This window comes from Megalobrama amblycephala, linkage group LG23 (genome assembly GCF_018812025.1).
Source record: "Megalobrama amblycephala isolate DHTTF-2021 linkage group LG23, ASM1881202v1, whole genome shotgun sequence".
Lineage (NCBI taxonomy): Eukaryota > Metazoa > Chordata > Actinopteri > Cypriniformes > Xenocyprididae > Megalobrama > Megalobrama amblycephala.
In genome coordinates, this window is record NC_063066.1 from 11,931,640 (window position 1) to 11,946,659 (window position 15,020).

Genomic DNA, 15,020 nt, shown 5'->3' on the forward strand with positions numbered 1-15,020 from the left:
ACGGCTGTAAATAATCACACAGAATTTCCTGGTTTCTGATGAAATTTTTGCTTGCTGTTACTGAATTATTAAATCTGTGATTTACATTTTGTTAGAAAGCCAGACTGACAACTGAATCAAAATGCAGTAAAGGCAGTCAAAAGCAACGGGTTCTATTGAAATACTGCAGATAATATTAGACTAGTGACGGACTAGATCCTGTTTAGTCAACAATCAGCATGTGGCCCAATGGCAAAGTGCCCTTTAATTTGTGCTACACCTGCTGTAGCTTCTCTCGGTCACTAATAGTAGGCTGACCGATTGACTTCGGCATGAAAAATGCTAAGCAAAGAGACAAGTCTCAGGTTTATGTGCTGAACCAATTAATTAGGAGGAGGGGATGTATGAATCAAAGGAGGGAGGGGTCCTGTATTTTTCTTGACCATTTTAGGTTTACGATGAGGTTATTTAAAAGAGCATGACCTTTCTCCCTGTCACACATTCATGCCCCCCCCCACCCCCCCACAAATCTTCCTTTGATGCTGGGTGAGTAAGGACACATACCACAGATGTTTGAACACAGGGAATGTTGATGCATATTATAGGCTAACTGACATCCGATATGAAACATGCATACTGAGGCATACTGATCATGTCCAACAATGCAGTGCGATTTGGGACTCCTCATGTTGTCAGTTTGTTAACGTGATGGCCCTTCAGATGTGCACTCAGAACATCGCCTCATTGAAGAAAAACCCAGGGTATTAGCTCCGGTAACAGTTCCCCTCTGTCAGATTACAATGCTCTGATTCCAGATCCAAGGTTTATCTTTTGCAAATAACTGTGAAATTGCTTGGCACAAAGTCCTTTCACTCAATAAGCTTTAAATAAGATGTCAAGTGTGGCTTCAGTTGGTGGCTAGCTAGCTGGCTGGCAGGGCCGGCTGAATTTGAACAGGGATTCCACCGAGGTCTGCTGGCTGGAGACTCTAAACACTCTCAAAATGGATTAGCCCAGACCCTCGGACCCACTAATGCATTCTAGCCGCAAACCTTTTCAACTCCTCTGTCTCACAATGAATAGTAGATGGTGGAGCGGTTATATTGGTTTGGTGGAATCTGAAGAATATTTTCATTTGCACTTAATAAAAAGCATAGCTTTGTTTTGATGTTCATACCTGTTGAGGACTAACAGGGAGCTGTGCTTCTGCCAGTGGAATCTCAACAGGCTGTTTTCCAGGAAAAAGTTTTGAACCAAAGGTCCAAATAAAAGTTACATAACCACATGTCTAATATTAAGAGGAACTCTCTGTTGCTGTTACATTTCATTCTGTTCTTTTCAGGATTCGTCTGATCAGCAAACACAGAACTAGAAAATCCCCACACTGCAGTATGGCTCTACATCCTATATGACAAATTATAATGTACCCACAGAATGTATAAAAATATACATTATACTAGAATAACAAACAACTTGCTGGCTCATAATCTTGATCAATATTAAACCAAACTAGAATTTAAAATAACAAATAAATCAATAATAATAATATATAAAGTCAAAGTCACATTTTAAAATGAGAGATATATTTAATCATTTAAATATATTTCATATTGATTACACAGAATTATTATATTGATTATACTGAATTAATGTCATGCTAATTTTGCTATCAAATTTATAATGATTTTGAGAATAGAATGAGATCACAGGGTGGCAAAACAAACTAAGCAAACTATTTTTAAATGCATTGTAGAAGCAACTTAAATTATTATTATTATTACCAGTGTAGGAGAAAGTTACTTTAAAGAATTGCTTTACAATATTGCGTTACGCTCTCAAACCAAAAAAAAAAAAAAAAAAAAAAGTAACTGCATTACTTAATGTAGTTACTTTTTATAAAAAGTAATGAGTTACATTACTTTTGCGTTACTTTTCTCACCTGGGCTGGGCTTGCTTGTTTGTTTTGTTAATAACAACAAAAAAAGTTCTATTTTTGGCAAATGTAAGGCCCTTTTACACCAAAAGTGAAATGAATAAGCCTCAGGCTGAAGGAAATGCATATTTACACCTGTACAGTAGAGGGCGCAGCTCAAACAAACCTTTCAGCTGTGCTGCCATTCTGGATTAAAGAAGAATAGGATACAGGAGAAGGAAGTTCAACACTTGTATTTCTAAATCTAATCAAGTTTGCGTAGTATGCTTGAATCAGATCATTGAAGGTCAGCAGCAAAGACATTGGTTAAAAAAGTGAGATTAAATACATAAAGTATGTTTGTGTAATTTAATATAGTTAATTATTACAGGTTTGCATAAAATTTTGAGATTGCATTTCACTGTTTTTATTCATTTTGAGGAATACCTCAAGTATTTCATGCAAGTGAGATGAATAAATGTATGTTCACATTTAGTCTAGATCTACAATAACCATCATGTTCACAGAGCGCACACAACATTATTTCTCAACATGGGGATAGGAGAGCTTTTAGCCAATAAATGTGAAAAAGTAACTTGCGGTATTTATTTGAAAAAAGTAAGTTAGATGTTATGAGTTACTTTACTAGTTACTTGAATAACTAATCTGATTACTTAACTCAAGTTACTTGTAATGCGTACACTGATTATTACTATTATTTTGCAAAAATGTTAATTTACATATTTTGAAAAGCCATCATGAAATTCCAGTTAAATGTCGCCACATTCACTCATTCATATTCACTTTCTCTCTCCGCACACACTCTACCCTAAACAAAATAGCTCAGAGGATGATCAGTGATCCCTGGTAAGCCACATTCAATCGCTCTTAAACGGGTCTCGCTTCCTAGTAGAGGAATCAGAGAAAACCTTTAAGTCACCAGCTAATTCTTGTTTCAGTTGTCTGGCAAAAAAAAAAAACCTGCGCTACAACTTAATACCAGACAGGATCATGCTGAGAGGCCAGGGCGGAATCAATCTTTAGCGCAGACACCAGGCCTGAGCTTTTGCTCTCTATTATGTTCCGCCCATTCTCTGTTTCTTTCACTCTTTTGTGCTTTGCCAAGTCCTGCACCAACCAGAACCAAACCTTCCACAAATCTCACCCACCAAGTCAGGTTACCACACGCATTTGAAGACAGGAGATGTGGAAAATGACATTTCCTTGAACCAGCCATCCTCATATATATATACATGCATACAAACAGACGGACCCATGACCCATGACCCCCCAAACTCTAATCCAATCAATGAGGCCTTAGCTGTCTAATAAAGTGCTGCTCTCATGGTGGAACTTTATCCCTGCAGCTGTGCCGGCCCGTTCTCCGGCCAGACCAGGCTCTCCCTCTTTCCTCTGATCACACATTTCAATATGAATGGAGCCAATAAGGGGGGTGGATTAGGGGCTGGTTACTCCATAATCCCGGGCCGGCTTTGATGCCCCTGCTGGGTTTGGCCGCCCAGGCCCCCAGTCAAACGGGCAGCCGGCTCTGCCACCTGGCTCAGCCTGCTCGTTCTGTTTGCTCATATGCGCTGATTAAACATGGCATGGCTTGCGTGGCTGCACTGGGCACCAGATGGCGCCGTGGTAGCTTTGCCCGAATGAGCAGGTGGAGGCGGGGCAGGCAGTTCTGGCTGACACTGGCACACATGGTGTGGGCACAGACCTCTGCCAACCTAAGGATGGCAGGGAGAACAGCAAACATTCCCGTCCCATAGTAAACTACTGTTCCGGCACACACACACACACGCACACACACAAACAAGGGGTGTCTTTACTCCCCCATTCCCACAACATCTGATTCCTAACTCCTTCCATCCTCTTATGGCTCTGTGCGCTTTGTGTGTGACAGAGCTATTGCTGATTAATATTTGTTTTACTTCTTTTGGGATGGAGCAGGACCCAGCTGATCCTGAGAGACGTCCTAATCCCCACAAGATCCGTGCCAACAGGGGGCATCATTTCATTTCCAACAGGGGGTCAAAATGTCTGTAATGAGGCAGGCAGGGCAAACCGTCAAGTTTTACAGATTAAAAGTGGCGAGTAAACAAGAAAACAAAGTTAGGCTAACTTGCAAAGACTTTTTTCCACAAATGTTTGGGATTTGAATATGAAACTTTAAGAGTTTTGGTTCTTGGAGTCTAGCCTTTCAGTCTGATTTTATTTGAACATTCATTTAGTGTCATGTGTGTTATTGAGACAAGTGAAGAACGGAATAAAGGAATTACTGTAGGTCGGGAGAGGATATTAAATTTGATGTGGTCTATTTCTCTTGCTCTCTTTCACACACACACACACACACACACACACACACACATTGTGGCATTTTAAACTGAGATGGATACGACAGGTGTAGTTTGGGTTTATATGAGGGGGGAAAAAACAAAGGTTGTGCTGTGTAAGGTTTCAGAGGTTGTAAAATCACAGCTGTTTTAAGCCACACAAACTCTCTGGTTGTGGTCGATGTTTTTTATCTACCAAGGAAAAGTGTAGCTGCAATGCAGTGTAAAATGTTGGATAACTATTCATAAAATATTATAACATCATATCAACAAAAGTCACAGTCACAAGTAGTTTTATAAATGAAAAGTGAAACATAATTCAAATCAAACCAACCTTTTAACATCTGAGAAATTTAGTTATTAATATACAGTAAGCTCCTTTCCAACTAAATGCCATCACTACTTTGAAATGATAAAACTATCATACTGTACACTGTAAATATTTAAAACATTTATAAATAAATATTTATTTTAAATATGAAATATGAATTATTATTATTATAATACTATTAATTAAAAATTAAAAAGTCATTTATAAAATATTAATAACTTTTTGCATATTAATCTTTTAAAATGAAATGTAAATGTATATATATTTTATTTTTTATATACATGTATTTCATAGTATATACATGTTTTTTTCATAAAAAAAGAAAGCAGATTTTTTGTTAAATATTTATATTTATTAAATATAAATATTTATAAAATATTAAAAACTTTTTGCATATTAATCTTTTAAAATGAAATGTAAATGTATATATTTTTATTTTTTATATACATGTATTTCATAGTATATACATGTTTTTTTTTTTCATAAAAAAAAGAAAGCAGATTTTTTATTAAATATAAATAATTCATTACTTGTATTCAGTTATTCACATCGCATAATCCAGCAATGAATTATGTTTGGATCCAAAAGGCATTACACAGGTGCTGTTTCGAGAAGTAGTAGTAAGTATACAGAAGATCTCAAATGCACAGAGGACTTAAAAATAATAGTTTTTTTCTACTGTTGATGTGACTAAAAAAAATGTGATTTGCAGATGTTTTACAAGTAAAATTTTTATATTTTTTGAGAAAAAAATTTTGCTTTGTTTTTCCTAAAGTAAAACTCTGGGTGCAGTCAACTAGGTTTCATAAACAGAATTATTGTGTCTTTTTTCAAAATGCAATACACAACCTTAATATAATTTATGCACTTTAAGAGTATGGGTAGCTGAACCATTTGTAGTAATATGACACCGTTTGGATCATATCATGAAAATGCTGCTATTTCTCACACATCTGTAAATCCAGAACGATATCTTCACTGCAGTGCGCTGCTGATATCTTTGGCTTTTAATGCGCTTATTTATATTTATGGCCGACTGCTCTTGACCCTGCAAAACAAACGTGATGTCAAGAATGACCTGGCTTATTGAATGTGTGACTACAAGTCTAATGTGTGTTTGCGTGTGCGGTGCCTGACACTGAAGGCAGTCTGTGTGGGAGTGGGCCAAATGTTGGAAGCAGCTTTTAGCTCTCCATAAAGTTGTCTAATGAACGGCGCCAAACATCAGGACGGCCACACAAATTACTCCTCTCACTGCCAAATCCCTCTTTTACAGATCAGCGTATTGTGCTTGTGCTGTTCAGTGATTTTCTTCACGTTTTGTTTCTGCTGTAACAAAATCTGTATAATTTAAGTAAATTAATACAATAACTTATAATATAAATACACAGTAATAAAAAGTATACTTTTTATTAATATGTATTTATATTATAATATGTAATATTGTATTAAACACATTCTTTTGTGGAATGGCTTGCTTGTAAAGTGTGTTTGTGCTATCTATCTTATAATAAATAAATGACACTTGGTTTGTTATCTAATTCAAATAGTTTTTGGGTACACTGTACTGCTCAATGCATTATCTGACACCAAAAATGAAAACTTTTAACTCAGTTTCAAGCTATAAAAAGACAAAATAATCATCCACGGCAATAAAAACAAACAAATCAGTTGGACCTAATACGTAGCCCTGAGGCATATCTTTGTACCATAATCACAAATGACAGGTTCTTTCACTCGCAGATTCCCTTTACTTGATTTGCTATATCGTATATATTCATAGAGGGTTTTACATACTGTATAGGCATATTCTCGTCTTCACTCCATTTGTGTTGTGATAAGAGCAACTTCCTGGATTAGAGAGGTAGCTGTTATGTCTCTCCAGAGAGCCTGTTTGTTTGGGTAAGACAGCTCGTTCATTACAACTCAGGATGGGGGAGGATGTGAAAGCAACCTGTCTCCCAGATACAGCAGGACCCAAGCCAACACTTGCATCAGATATCTGGCTCTTTATAGGATCGTTAGGATGCTGTAATGTGTTACCTTAACTATGACAGATTATTTAAACTGTTTTGGAATTTGTTAAACTGGTCCTAAATGTTTTGGAGCATGAGAGAGAAACTATGTGATAATAGAAGATAGCAATCAATTTTAAATGTTATAGAATATCCAAAGTGTTTTTAATGTTATTTCACAATTTTACCTGCCTTTGAAAATAAAAATATTTGAAATTAAAGGTGCCCTAGAATCAAAAATTTAATTTACCTTGGCATAGTTGAATAACAAGAGTTTAGTACATGGAAATGACATACAGTGAGTCTCAAGTCCTCCTTCTTTTGTAAATCTCATTTGTTTAAAAGACCTCTGAAAAACAGGCGAATCTCAACATAACACCGACTGTTACGTAACAGTCGGGATCATTAATATGTACGCCCCCAATATTTGCATATGCCAGCCCGTGTTCAAAGCATTAGACAAGCCAGTATTAACATCTGGATCTGTGCACAGCTGAATCATCAGACTAGGTAAGCAAGCAAGGACAATAGCGAAAAATGGCAGGTGGAGCGATAATAACTGACATGATCCATGATTACATGATATTTTTAGTGATATTTATAAATTGTCTTTCTAAATGTTTCGTTAGCATGTTGCTAATGTACTGTTAAATGTGGTTAAAGTTACCATCGTTTATTACTGTATTCACGGAGACAAGAGAGCCGTCGCTATTTTCATTTTTAAACACTTGCAGTCTGTATAATTCATAAACACAACTTCATTCTTTATAAATCTCTCCAACAGTGTGTAATGTTAGCATTAGCCCGTTAGCCACGGAGCACCATCAAACTTATTCAGAATCAAATGTAAACATCCAAATAAATACTATACTCACATTATCCGACGCATGCATGCAGTATGCATGACGAACATCTTGTAAAGATCCATTTGAGGGTTATATTAGCTGTGTGAACTTTGTAAATGCACTGTATTATAGTCGAGAGCTCGGGGGGCAGGGAGCGCGAGATTTAAAGGGGCCGCAGCCTGAATCGGTGCATAGTTAATGATGCCCCCAAATAGGCAGTTAAAAAAATTAATTAAAAAAAAAACTATGGGTATTTTGAGCTGAAACTTCACAGACACATTCAGTGCTAACGAAACATTTAGAAAGACAATTTACAAATATCACTAAAAATATCATGTAATCATGGATCATCTCAGTTATTATCGCTCCATCTGCCATTTTTCGCTATTGTTCTTGCTTGCTTACCTAGTCTGATGATTCAGCTGTGCACAGATCTAAACGTTAATACTGGCTTGTGTAATGCCTTGAACATGGGCTGGCATATGCAAATATTGGGGGCGTACATATTAATGATCCCTACTGTTACATAACAGTCAGTGTTATGTTGAGATTCGCCTGTTTTTCGGAGGTCTTTTAAACAAATTAGATTTACACAAGAAAGAGGAAACAATGGAGTTTGAGACTCACTGTATGTCATTTCCATGTACTGAACTCTTGTTATTCAACTATGCCAAGGTAAATTCAATTTTTGATTCTAGGGCACCTTTAATAAAAATTATGTTAAAACCACTGCCCTGAGACAATAACTCAAACCTATAAAAAATATACACAAATGAAAATATATATTAAATCATGAAAAACATGAAAAAACATTTGAATGAATGAATGAATTCTATGTCTTAACAGAATTTCAATTTCTTTCGTATTTGAATCCCAAATTAATAATTAAAAAACTACACATTTTTTCCCATGTAGTATGGTTATACTAAGAATCAGCGTGGTTTAATAAGAAAAACAATAAATGACAAATAAATGTGGGATAACAAATTACAGATTAGTATTTCAGATATAAAACATTACAGGTACATCCTACATCATAATGATTGTGGAATTATTTGACAACATGCAGGGGAATAATTAATGTCCAAATTATGCCTCTAATGTGAAATGTTTTTACCACATTATGCACTTCCAATCATGTAGGATTACTCTGAGGTCAAAATCATGCAGCCACATAATGAACTGTATTTTAACATTCTACATACACAAACAGAGAGGGAGACAGAATGATATAAAATAAATGAAAGAAATAGATGGAGTAAGGGTGAGGGTTTCATCTTCGCTCTGAATGCCACTTAATCCTTTAAATGCTAGTTATCAGCAAAGAAATTAGTAATCATCCTCTGACAACTCTACAGATGCTTGTGCTCATGTTTGACATAGAGTATGACTTGAGCTTGTCTTTTACAAGTAGTTATTCAATGAAATGTGTAAAATATGTAAAGGTTATCAGCAAATAGATACATAGATGGAAGCAACAACCGTACATAAAACTCAGGGTGGTGAGGTGAGGAGGTGTTGTGAAAGAAAATAACCCTGACTAACGGTGCAGACACTACATAGTCTGCTGTTGCATACCGTACTTTTGTCACTCTAGCATTTGAAGGGAATCAAAATAGTGCTGTTTAAACCCCCTTAATCTACTGCCACATACTTAAACTCTCATCAGGGTCGAGAAAAAGAGAGAAAGATGCTGTTTTGCCCTTTGGCTCCTTATAAATGATACAAGTCAAGAAAAAAGAGCACCTTGAAATCTATTGCTCAAGACAATAAGCACTTCTACAGTCTACATAGCCAATCAATCCACAGCCCTTTCTCCAATGTGGCCAATCAGAGACGGGCCCCAGAGGTCACCTGGCTCAACAGGCTAATCCTAAATTTGGCGTGTAGATTAGTGTTCTCAGCCTCGCCGCCACTCACACCCAAGCCTGTTAAATCCCGAGGTAAACTCAGGAGCTGCCATAAGTGGGTAGTGTAGCCATGCAGAGTGGATTTAGCAAAATGGGATAATATTTGTTAGCGTCTTGCCAAAGGTGATTAAGGGAGGGGATAAACAGTAATGGGAGTGATTAGCTCTTTTCAGCCACTTTTGTGAAGAGCTTGAGGATCTGTGGACGAGTTTGTAAAGCCTCGATCATTTATTGGATAGAATGGATCCACCGTGACATACCTTGTGGCAACAGTTTACATCACACAGAGACAGAGAGAAGGGCAGAAATGGGATTTTAAACAAGATATATTGCTCTTCAACAATACATTTAAACTGTACCTAACATTTGAAAAATAATTGCAATAACTGCATGACGGGATAGTTCTGGATTATCACTGTGCATTCATGATAGGCCAAGAGTCTGTGCATTAGTTGTAGAGATTTTTATGGACTCTTTCCATTACATTATTACAACCGTTGGTGATGATAAGTGACAGGCTGCGTCTGAAAACTTAAAATGCTGCCTTCGGAGGATGCATTCCAAGGTGGGAAGGCATCAAGGCACATCCGAATCCAATGTTAGCTTCACTTCCTGTCTCCTGAGATACCTTCATCTTATCGATTTTTGAAGGCAGCATATATCCTTCGCTGCCTTTGATATTCCACAATCCTGTGATTTTCATTCTGTAACAGTTGAGGTAAAAATAAAGATGAAAAGTTCTGAAAAGTTCTGAAAGTTGAGGTTGGTGGTCAGTTTGTTTGTAAATGTGCATTTTTGACCAATGTTTTACGCTTCTGATATCATATAGTGAGAAAGTACTATTGTAGTAATTAAATATTTGCTTAGTTATTACCCAAAGCTATCTCTATTTTGCTGTAGATCATTAAACCATTATGCTGCCTCAAAAGTCTGTCTGAAATCGGTTTTGTGAGGTACCTTTGTGTGCAAACGCTGCCTAAAAAGTCATTGCCTGATAAGGCAGCGAGGCAACAAGTCAGCTACCTACGTTTTCAGATACAGCCACTGTCTTTATAAGTGAGTCATTGAATCATTCAGTCAACTGGTTCGTTCAGGAGCCGGTAAGAGCTGTGTGTCAAACAGGAGGGCTTATACGTGAGTCATTGAATCATTCATTCAGCCAATACATTCAAAATATACTTTTTAATAATAATATACTTTACAATAATAATCTTTTTAAATAACACGCACACACACACACACAGACACACACACACACAAATCAGTGTGATTTAATTATAAAAAAAATAATTTATGACAAATTAACAAATAATACGTTAGTATTTCAAATCTAAAACATTACTATTATTACAAGCGAATCATTCAACTTAATGATTGTGGACTTATTTGACGACATGCAGGTAATTAATTAATTAATGTCCAAATTATGCCTCTTATTAATGTGATCACAATCTGATTCATTCAAGAACGAAGAATGCGAGAGTGTCTTAATGAGTGAGTCATTGATGCATTCAGTCAACTGATTTGTTTAAAACATTGATTCATTCAGGAATGAAATAAGTCTTTATGAGGGAATCGCTGAATTATTATGTTGAAAAACAGTTATTCATTCAAAAACACTTATTAATTCAATAACAGCACTAAGAGATGCTACCATTCTGCTATGGCTTTGTTTTGAAGACTTAGTATATTTAGTGTAATTAACCCAGCATTTAAAAACGTAAAACATTAAAACCTCTTGTTTATACTGTTACTTTTGTATCACACTTACAGTTGTGCTGTTGGTCAATATCAGTGTCAGAACCTTTTCTCATGTGACATTGCTTAATTATAATGGCTGTATTCAGTAGAGTGGTTATACAGTAGCAATAAATCAAATGGTCACTGCAGGTGGCAGTGTTAACCTTTTTTGGAACAGGCTGGAGGAGAGAGAAAGAGAGAGAGATGGAGAGAGAGAGAAAGTAAGCTTTGGTTCCGTCTGGATCTCATTACTAGCTCAGCCCCGCAGGGAGAAATGAATTAAAGTAATGAAAAGTAACAATAATAATAACAAAGATTATCTGCGTCATTGTGCTTATCAAAACAGAAGCAATGGAGATTTGCTGGGTTTGCGGGCAGAAACAAACAACCATCAGCTTCAGTCTGTAAGAACATTAGATAGAAGGACAGAGGATTTTGCTTTTCCTTCTCTTGTGGCAATGCGGAGGGCTGGAGGAGGGGAAGGGGATCTTTGTTATTCCAGCAAAGTTCATGCCCGAGTCAAACTTGGGCCAGTGGGCCGGTCACACGCTACAGTCGTGATTGGGGAATCTGAGGGAAAGGGAGCAGGTTACAGAGGTGAGGAGAACTGAAGAAGATAAGAAGTCATGTTGGGGAGATATGAAGGAGTGGAGGGGAGGAATGATTTGGGGTGTTTGGTCATTACTGACCCCTGCAAACTCAAAGGCAGCTTTGAGGGTCATGACTTGAGGAATGCTGGGAGGGGAAAACGATCTGGCAGAATGGCGACCTTATGCTACCCCAACACGTGTCAGCTGTGCAGAGTGAAAAACCATATGATCCAAATTTCAAAGACTATCTTTCTATATGCACAACCTAGCCAAAAATACAGCTAAAAATCAGGTTTCAATCTGTGCAAAAAGTACATGTTGTAATATGAATTATTCATTTATATATACACACACCACAATTCAAACGTTTAGGAACGGTACAATTTTAAATGATTTTGAAAAAAGTCTCTTATGCTCACTGCATTTATTTACTGCAAGACTGCATTTATTTGATTAAAAACAGTAATATTGCAAAATGCTATTAATTATATTTTTAAATGAAATATATTCAGGCAGCTGCAACATTTTCAGCATCATTACTCCAGTCTTCAGTATCACAAGATCCTTCAGAAATCATTTGAATATGCTCATTTAGGGTACGTTTACACGGCAATGATGTACTAAAAACGTTTTTTTTTTTTTTTTGCATACAAAGCGACACCGCTGTCAAAACAATCTATGTTCACACTGATCCGCAAAAACAATTAAAAATGCTGTATTATGCTGCCCGGCCAGTAGATGGCGATGTCACTTTGTAAAGAAAAACTATGCGCCCATAGACTGAACACGTAATACGCATGTGCATGACGTCACCGTTTTCACAATTTCACGGTTTTTTAGTTTACACGGAGACAGTATCGTTTTCAAAAATTTGTGATGTGAAACCCGTTATCAAAAGTTAGAGTTTTCAGGCTCCCAAAATGCAGATGCTGTTTAAATGAACATAAAAAGTTTTCCGTTTTTAGTTGGAAATGGTGTTGTGTAAACAACCACTCAGTGCTAAAGTTTTGCTGCTTAATATTTTTGTGGAAACTTAAATTTTGCATTTTGCATTTTGGTGAATATATTTTTCTCCACTTATGTTGACCGAGAGAGGTGGATGATGAGACTACATATATGAGATAAAGAAGGAGTCTGTCACACCCCTCTCTAAAATTGTTCTTACCACTTTATCAAATTTCCTCTCTGACATGACAACATTACATATTACTGTTTGTGTCTCACTGGGAAGTTATGAGAGTAACTTGAGTAACCATTATATGTGTATGTGTGCATGTTTTGTAGGGTGAAATGTGAAAGAGCAGAAGCAGACGGCACACAGACTGGCAGGAAGCAGCAGGGTCAGCTTCAGTGTTTTGACAGAGTATGGACACAGACGGCAGTGTGTGTTTGGAGAGAGAAACAGGAGAAGTATGGTGGAATTGCTCAAACAATGATATTAGGTTATGCCCCTGGAGGACAAGACATTCCTTTAAAACATCCTCAGCCAGAGAGGATTACATATACAGAAATATTACTCACACTGTCATCATATGTGCAATGTAAACAGAATGTATGGCGGCAAAAAATTGAAATTAAATGTCCCATTGCTCTTAAATAAACCCACTCCATCTACTCCTTCCACATTTTTTTCTGTTTAAAAAAAAAATGAAATGAACTAAAATAGAAATGAAAAATGGCTTAAAATGGGAAATACGTAAATAAGTTTGCCTAATAGAAATACAAATAGTTCTTTAATATAATATAATATAATATAATATAATATAATATAATATAATATAATATAATATAATATAATATAATATAATATAATATAATATAATATAATATAATATAATATCTCACATTATACATTCACTCACTATAGATTGTCTGTACCTGGTGATATAAACCCGTTATCATTCCAAATTAATTATGCCTGGTTTAATTCCGAAAACAACCTAGCAGTATGTCGACATACAATTTCAATCTTGTTTATGTCTTATTATTCAGAGCACAGCACTGGCTCATTGCAAATTCTGAGAGCAGATTTTCTATGCCAATGCATATTCATATGTTTAACATATACAGACATGCATCCTTAATGCTCCAACCTCCTGCAGAATGCAGTCAACTCATTAAAATTGTTTGCCGTGCATTTCAAAATAACCCGAGGATTCTAATTAAGATCTGTGCCCTGAGGAGAAAGATAATGTGAAATGATTATTAGTGTTGTTGTTTTTATTGATATTATTTTGCATGAAAACATACAGACCTATTTGCTAGATTTCCAAGTCAGGTTTAAACAACAGTTAAAAAGAGAGGATTTAAAACATCTGAAGGATTCAGTCTAAGAGAAAACCTAATCTTGTAAAGAAAACTAATAAAAGAAAGTTTTAATATAAATAACAACATAACGTTGGAACAGAATTTCAGAATATGATCTATAATATAAATTTGCAGTCAAGTATATAAATTACCTATATGAGGAGGTCCATTAGCCTAACCTCAAATATGCATAAAATTCATGTCAATATAGCAACTGAGATTCATTATAAACAGTCAAGGATATAGTTTACTTCATCTGACCTTTAGAGTCAACATTACAGACAGCTCTTGAGTGTAGTGGGAAATGGTCTCTATACGTGATGACTAAACTGATGCAGAAAAGCAAACAGAAGCCCAACATTGTAACAAGAATCATGGGAAGCACATCATAAACATAAGTCTGTATTTACTGCCTTTGCTCACACTTTAAAAGTCACTTAAACCCTTTTTAGCACACCACTGAAATCCTAGCTGTTATCATGCATCAAAAATCAGCCAAAAAATTGCACAGACAACACAGCATCTTAGCAGACTGTATGCTCTAATTTACCGCAGGACGGAAGTCAATGCAAGGAGGAGTGAGCAAGGGAAAATAAGATCCATCAGGCCCAGCCTTACCTTTATCTTTATCTGAATGACTCACTTGTCATAATGTTAAATAAATAACATTAGCCAGCCAATGAGGCCGGAACTGCAAACAAAAGACAACTAGTATAAATACGGACACATGGCTAGCCAAAGATGCGTAGGTAACGTGCCAGCCTTGTTTATAAATTATTAATGATTTTCCCCTTGTCATTTCAAATGGGATGGGAGAAGGAGCAAGAAAGGAGGGGCGGTACACTCCTCAAACAGATTTCCAATTTATTCCTCTGTAGTTTGTCCGTCAACCCTCCCTCTGACAACATAATCCCAGCTAATCCGCCATGTTCACTTTCCCTTGTTGGCTCTCATGCAAAAGCGCTCAGGCAAATCTCGCTACCTGCCAGTCAAAAGCTTGCAAAGAGACAAACACTGTTAGGGAGGCTGCCAGTCGCTGTCCTTCGAAA

The 15,020-nt window shown here is 36.4% G+C and overlaps 1 long non-coding RNA gene across 1 annotated transcript; it reads left to right on the forward strand.

Moving 5' to 3' along the window:
- Positions 1 to 11,287: 11,287 nt before the first annotated feature.
- Positions 11,288 to 13,278, forward strand: LOC125259350. The gene is made up of 2 exons (XR_007182777.1): positions 11,288 to 11,671; positions 12,949 to 13,278. It is a non-coding gene; the product is annotated as an uncharacterized LOC125259350 (long non-coding RNA).
- The last annotated feature ends 1,742 nt before the right edge of the window (positions 13,279 to 15,020 follow it).